The following is a 6,000-nucleotide window of genomic DNA, read 5'->3' as shown; positions in this document are numbered from 1 at the left end:
AATGAGGAAGTGTAGATAGTCAGGGCACTGTTAATAGGTCTGCATGCAAGGGAGGGAAGCAATTTCTTGGACTCTGACTGGAGAGGGCACTTTGGGTGGAGGGTTCTGCTTGACAGTGTTATTTTGAGGACTTGAGAAACTTGATTTTGTTTCAAGGTTGAGGGGAAATGGCCGGGAGATGAGAGAGGTGGGAATGGAGGTTTTACGGGATGTCCACATCCCTTATGTCACTCAATCCTTTGAATACTGAGCTCTTTGAAGGGGAAGGTGAGCCTAGGGGTTGGGGAGGCAGCAGTGGCTCCATCAGTGCAGTATGCAGTCCACACTACCTACATAGTGTGAGGAAAGGCGAGGAGGCTGTCCAGGGCCGTGAAACCGAGGGGAGCCAGGAGAAGCGTTTTCCAGGCTCCCAGTGAGGTGTCATCGTGCTGTGGCTTGGGGCGGTGTGTTGCCCCAGGTGAGGCGTCACCATGTGTAGTGGACCAGGGGTGACAGCCTCCCATTAAATGTTGCCCTGTGCTACAAAATAGAGGCTCACTGCTCCCTGCCCCTGGACAGGTATCCAGGAGAGCAGCGCACCAGAAACAGCGCGTGCCAGCGTCTTCTTTCTTAAGCTTAAGCAGTTAGAGCTTCTGTTAGCCGCAAGGTGTAATAACAACGACAGCAGGACGGAAAGGCGTAGGCGAGGTAGACTCAAGGTCGAAAGACTTCTACAGCCAGAGGCAGCTGGTTTTTGTGCGCTCTCCACGCGCACCCGGCGCGGTCGCCCTCGCCAAAGGGAAAACCAAACTTGCGATTTGGATGTCCGGCCGGGGGCGGCGGGTAGATAAATCTTCAGCGGAGGGAAGTATTTCATTTGCATTCAGCACTGACGGAAGAGACTCCTTCCCGCCGGAGGCACTGGAGCCGGCGCGAGGAGCTTTCTCTTGCCTCTGCCTCCTTCCCCGCGAGCCTAGCCGCTTGTGAAATGCGGGTTCTAGTTTCTTCGTTTTCCGAGCAGGCTGGGAGGGGGGAGAGTGTTAAGGAATCAAAGAGACCGGGGGGCCTTCCTGGTGGCGCAAGGGATTAAGCGTGAGCACTATGAAGCTATCCGCAGCTGCTGCAGCAGTTCGACCCCCGGCCAGGGAGGTGACCCGCATGGCGCGGCAGACCTCTCCTGTCTCGTCCGCTGCTCCCCTCAGCAGTGCATTTCACTCAGTCTGCCTGGTCTGTTCCCCACTCTGTCTCTAGTGAATTCTCTCACCCCCCACATTTCTGGCCTGTACCCCAGCTCTTGCATGCATACATAAACCTTAAAAAGAAGGAAAAAAAAGAAAAAGGAAAGAGCCCTGGACTGGGAGCCAGGATCTGGCTTCCTCTCCATCCTAGCACCTCCACTCTGGGGAATTCTAGTCGGGGACCCTCGCAGGGCCTCAGTTTCCCTGTTCACAAAATGGGGATTTGGACTATGATTTTGTCTTTCTACGGTGAGTTGCAAATTCACCTCCTCCCGCCAAAAAAAGCCGTCCTGCTAAGTTAGTAATTTCTTTCCCCAACGCGCAACTCTTCAGGCGCGCCTTTCCCCGCCCTTTCTTTGCACGCCGGGGGAGGGCTAGAGCTTAGGCCCTGAGGGGTGGGTGGGGCCAGCCACTCGCCCCGCCCGACACCGTCGGCCCCGCCCCTCTGACGTCCCCTCTGCGCCCCTCCGCCCTCGGCGCGGGGATGAGGCAATCACGTGACCTCACGTCCGGCGCGGGAGTCCCGAGCTCGCCGCGCGCGCTCCCCCGCCCGCTCGCCGGCTCTCCCCGCAGCGTGATCTGGGCGCCACGGCGGAGGGGGGGGGGGGGGCCGCTACGTAGCTGGCGGCTGGAGGCTGTTTCGGAGCGCAGACCGCCCCCTCCCCTGCCCGCCTCCCCCTGCCGCCCTCCCTTGTTCTCTCCCTGCCTCGGCTGCACGCCGCCGCCGCGGGCGCGGAGGAGCGGAGCGCGGACGCCCCTGCGCCCGGCTCGGCCCGGGCCGCGGAGCCTCCCTCTCTCACCCCGAGCCGCAGCGCGGCGGTAGCGGCGGCGGCTGCAGCGGCGCCTCGAGCCCGAGCGACCCGCGGCCGCCGGCGCCGGCCGAGGGCGATGGGGCTGGGCTGAGGCGAGGCGGCGGCGGCGAGACCGGCGGCCCGGCCCCGGCCCCCCGCGGTCCTTCGGCTGCTCGGGCGGGAGGCCGCCGAGGAGACGGCGCGGCGGCGGCGGTAAGCGGCTCCGGCTTCCTGAGGTGAGCGGGGCGCGGAGAGGGTGGGTGGTGGTGATGGGGGAGGTTGCTGGAGGGAAGGGTGAGATCGGGAGCGGCGAGTACCGGGGGCGCCTGTGGTCGGCCTGCCGGAGCCGGAATCGGGCATCTGCTTTCTGGGAAGGGGCGTGTGGGGTGGGGACTGAGCGCTGCGACCGCGGAATGTCAGGGGCAGGTGAAGCGAGGCGGGATCCACGTTGTGGGTGTGAAGGCCTGGTTTGAACACGCTGCTTGAGGGGAGGGCGATTGTTCTGGGGCTTGGCAGTGGGAGGATGGACTCACCCTTTTAGGACGACCCGGAGATGGTGTGGTCGAGGACAGGGGGCATGGGCAGGGCCCTTGATGGGTTTGTGCGAGCGCTGACTGAAGGAATGTTGAGTTCGCTCTTAGCCACCGAGCCGTAGAGCGCTTTGCCAATCTCGCCGCATTTTATTGATAAACCCAGAGGGGCCCCAGGGGAGAAGTGACTGCTGACTTGCCTAAGCCTCTCACTTTGACTTGTAGTAGTGAGGGCTACAAAAGTCCAGGGCCCTTTCCTCTAGTACCTCCGGGGTCTGGCTCTTCGTGACCTTTCCTTCTGCCCATTCCCATCACAAAGTTAGGTTCTGGTGGGTGGTGTGTGACCTTTTTGGGGGGAGGTTGGCGGTGGGCGAGGGAACCAAGTTGGGTTGACAGCTAACTCAGTTCCGGCTTCCCCATAGGAAAGCTTTTGTGACAGGTGTTTACACTTTCCTCTCCTGTAGATCTGACAGAAACATCCTTGGAGCTTGGTGTCTGGACATAGGAGGTATGAATCACTCACATAATTAACTACTTTTAATCATCAGTGTCTTAGGACTATATTTAGTGGTTATATTAGAGCAAAATGACTGGGTATGGAGTCGTAAATCCAGAAACAGAAACCTGTGTTTCCTACATATGATTCTGAATTGAATGAGTAGAACACACGTACACATGTAATGACTGTTTTAGATGTAAGTCGGGAAGTTAGCACTTTTTAAAAAAATCTAAGAAATGTGGGAACCTTAGAGATTATTGCAAAATGGACACTATCATCTAAAGACTTTGTTGCTAAAATGAAGGTGTTCTGCTTCTGATTTGTCTTTTGAAGGGCGATTACATGGTTAAAAGTACTCTACAAGGCACATGTATTAATTTTGTTTTACTGTAACATATGTGGCATTCTTTTCTCAAAAGGATTGTTGCTTTGCTGAATTGGCTACACTTGCCACAATGAGTATATATGGGCATCCCATTTTTGTTTAGCCACCCTTTTAAAAGGCACATCAGTTCCTGGACGTTTGAAATAGTAAACCTATTGTTATGGAAATTTACTTTTTTGCTACTATCCTTGGTTTTTGCACTTTGTTTTATTCAGCATTAAATCAGGTGAGGGTGAGAGTTAAGTGAAGTTTTTGACCATTGTCATAACAACAGAGCCTGTTTTTGATTAGGGATTGAGTGGAAGTAGTGATAACACTGTTTGGTTGCTTCAGTTTATAAATAGTAGAGAAATAAAGTGGCTGTTTATTTTGAAAATAAAGTTGACAGGCAGTGTTCAAATTATATAGCAGGAGGGCCGATTTCTTTCTATAATCTAACCAGGTAGCTTTATTTGAAATACCTCTGGTAATTAAAATTTTAATTTACTACTAGGAAGATTTGCATTATTGTGAAAGAGCTTTATAAGTTGTTAATGTTTTCCATGAAATTTAAAGTATCTGAACGTAAACAATACTCAGGGGATAGCACGATAAGAAAACAACAGTCTTAAACATGACAGCACCTAAAATTTAAGTCATGTTGCCTGGTACATTGGTTAAAATGTGGACTTCAAAGCCATAGACAAGTGATTTTTGAATTCCAGCCTCATTACTTACTAGCTATGTGGCCTGGATCCAGTCATTTAACCTTTTTTAGTTTCTTCATTTGTCAAGTGGAGGCAATAAAGCCTACCTTAGACAATTGTGAGGCTAAGAGGCTCAGTAAATGATAACTTATTATATATATTAGTTTATTAACATGTAACATATTCAAAGAAAGTTGTGTGTGTGTAGAGGGGATACAGTTGAGGATTGCTGTATTGTTTTTTAACTGGGGCAACAGGCAATAATGACATGAATTATATTCAGACTTTCATAGCAAAAATACCATGTGTCTTTGAAAGCCCATCCTTAAAACACAAGATATTTAATCTCATGTGTTTCTAATGTACATGCAGTGTATATTTTTGTCTTTATGTCTTTGGGTATGTTGTTAGTCCTTGTCCTCGCCCTCTTCCCTCCCCACCCCCACTGTTACTCATTGTTTCTTACTGGTAACAAAATTTAAAAATATGTTTAATTGTGTCTAATAGGTTTTTATATGCCTTAATTTCATTTAAAAACCGAATTTGTGAACTAGCTATATCTCTTCTTTTATTTATGTAGCCTTTGGATCCATTTCTTTAAATGTTTGGCACTCATTCTTCATACATCAAAGAGTTGTCATCTATCTCTAGAATATGCCGTAGCTTTTTAAACCATTAGTTTTCTAACCTCCTACTTAATTTTTTTTCCATGATTACCTAAACTTTCTTTAAATTTCCCCATGTTTTTCTAAGTACAAGAATTGTACTCCTTATTTACATGGCAATTATAATAATTTAGTTTACTAAGTAAAATGCAATGTACTACAGGAAAATCAGGAACACTTAATTATTTGAAAGACAAGAGAAACCTAGCAAATTCTTAGTTAAAATAGGTATTTATATTACAAGTCCTTTTGATAGGAAAATATATATTTTTATAATTATTGCCTCTGCCGTAGAATGAGTTGATGAATAATTTTGACCTAATCCAGTCAGTTTTTGGCAAAAAGGATAGAATTAACTGCTTAGTCAGCTTCATAATCATGAATGATTCTGTCCCCTCCCCTTCCAATAGTTTCTTATCTTTGGGGCAGCCCATAGTCAGTGAGCTCTTTCATGTTCCCTTAAGAGTTGTGGTGATTAGAAATTATAGTAGCACGTAAGACTTGTGATTTTATCGGCAGTAAGGAAGGAGACTTGATTAGGACTTCTTGGTTATGCTATTAGCATTACGTTGTTACATCAGCTATGCCAATACTTTTTTTAGTGTTTGTATGTGGCAATCACAGGCATAGATGGTGGGTATACATTGATGAATGAGTTCTGCCATTTTAGAGATAGTCCTGTAGGTGAATACAGTTCTTGTGTAAGTCTAAAGGATGCCATCACACCAGATTCTTTGGGAATGTGACTCCCTGGAATGGCCCTGGGTTGCTTTCATTTAAAAGTCCAAACTCTCCATCACCTATGAGTCCATCTGTATCTTTATCATGTCAAATAAGGCCATTCATCATAATCTGAGCCGGTACCATCTTTCTTAGCTCCATTTCTACCTCTTTAGTAGCCACCAGTGCTCCAAATAGTTGAAATAATTTGTATTCCTGACAGTTTCTGGGATTTTTCACCTTATTTCTGTATGTGGTAATTCTGCTCGGATTCCATCCTTCTGTTATATTTCTGTTTTTTTCCTCATTTATTTGAGGTCTTAGATCAAGGGATAGTTCTTCTCTAAAGTCTTTTCTGGGGCCTCCCCGGTGGCGCAGCGGTTGAGCGCTGGGTTGCGAAGCTGCCTGCAGCCTCCGCAGCACCGGTTCGATCCCCGGCTGCTCCCCGGCCACTGGAGGAGGGTCCCACATGGCGCGCAGACCTCTCCTGCCGCCCGCTGCTCCCCT

General features: G+C 49.0%; 1 protein-coding gene across 4 annotated transcripts in view; it reads left to right on the top strand.

Moving 5' to 3' along the window:
- Positions 1-2,189: 2,189 nt before the first annotated feature.
- The window catches only part of ATP13A3 (ATPase 13A3), a 69,872-nt gene continuing 66,061 nt past the window's right edge, over positions 2,190-6,000 (top strand). For all 4 annotated transcript variants that reach the window (XM_054700457.1, XM_054700458.1, XM_037525305.2 and 1 more), the window contains exons 1-2: positions 2,190-2,244; positions 3,003-3,046. The gene's annotated coding sequence lies outside the window, so the exon portion shown is untranslated. The remainder of the gene's footprint in view (positions 2,245-3,002; positions 3,047-6,000) is intronic.

Source organism: Talpa occidentalis, unplaced genomic scaffold (assembly GCF_014898055.3).
Source record: "Talpa occidentalis isolate TD23 unplaced genomic scaffold, MPIMG_talOcc4v2.1 talOcc4.4, whole genome shotgun sequence".
NCBI lineage: Eukaryota > Metazoa > Chordata > Mammalia > Eulipotyphla > Talpidae > Talpa > Talpa occidentalis.
The sequence above is the reverse complement of the archived record's forward strand: the minus strand, read 5'-3'. Positions and strand labels throughout refer to the sequence as shown.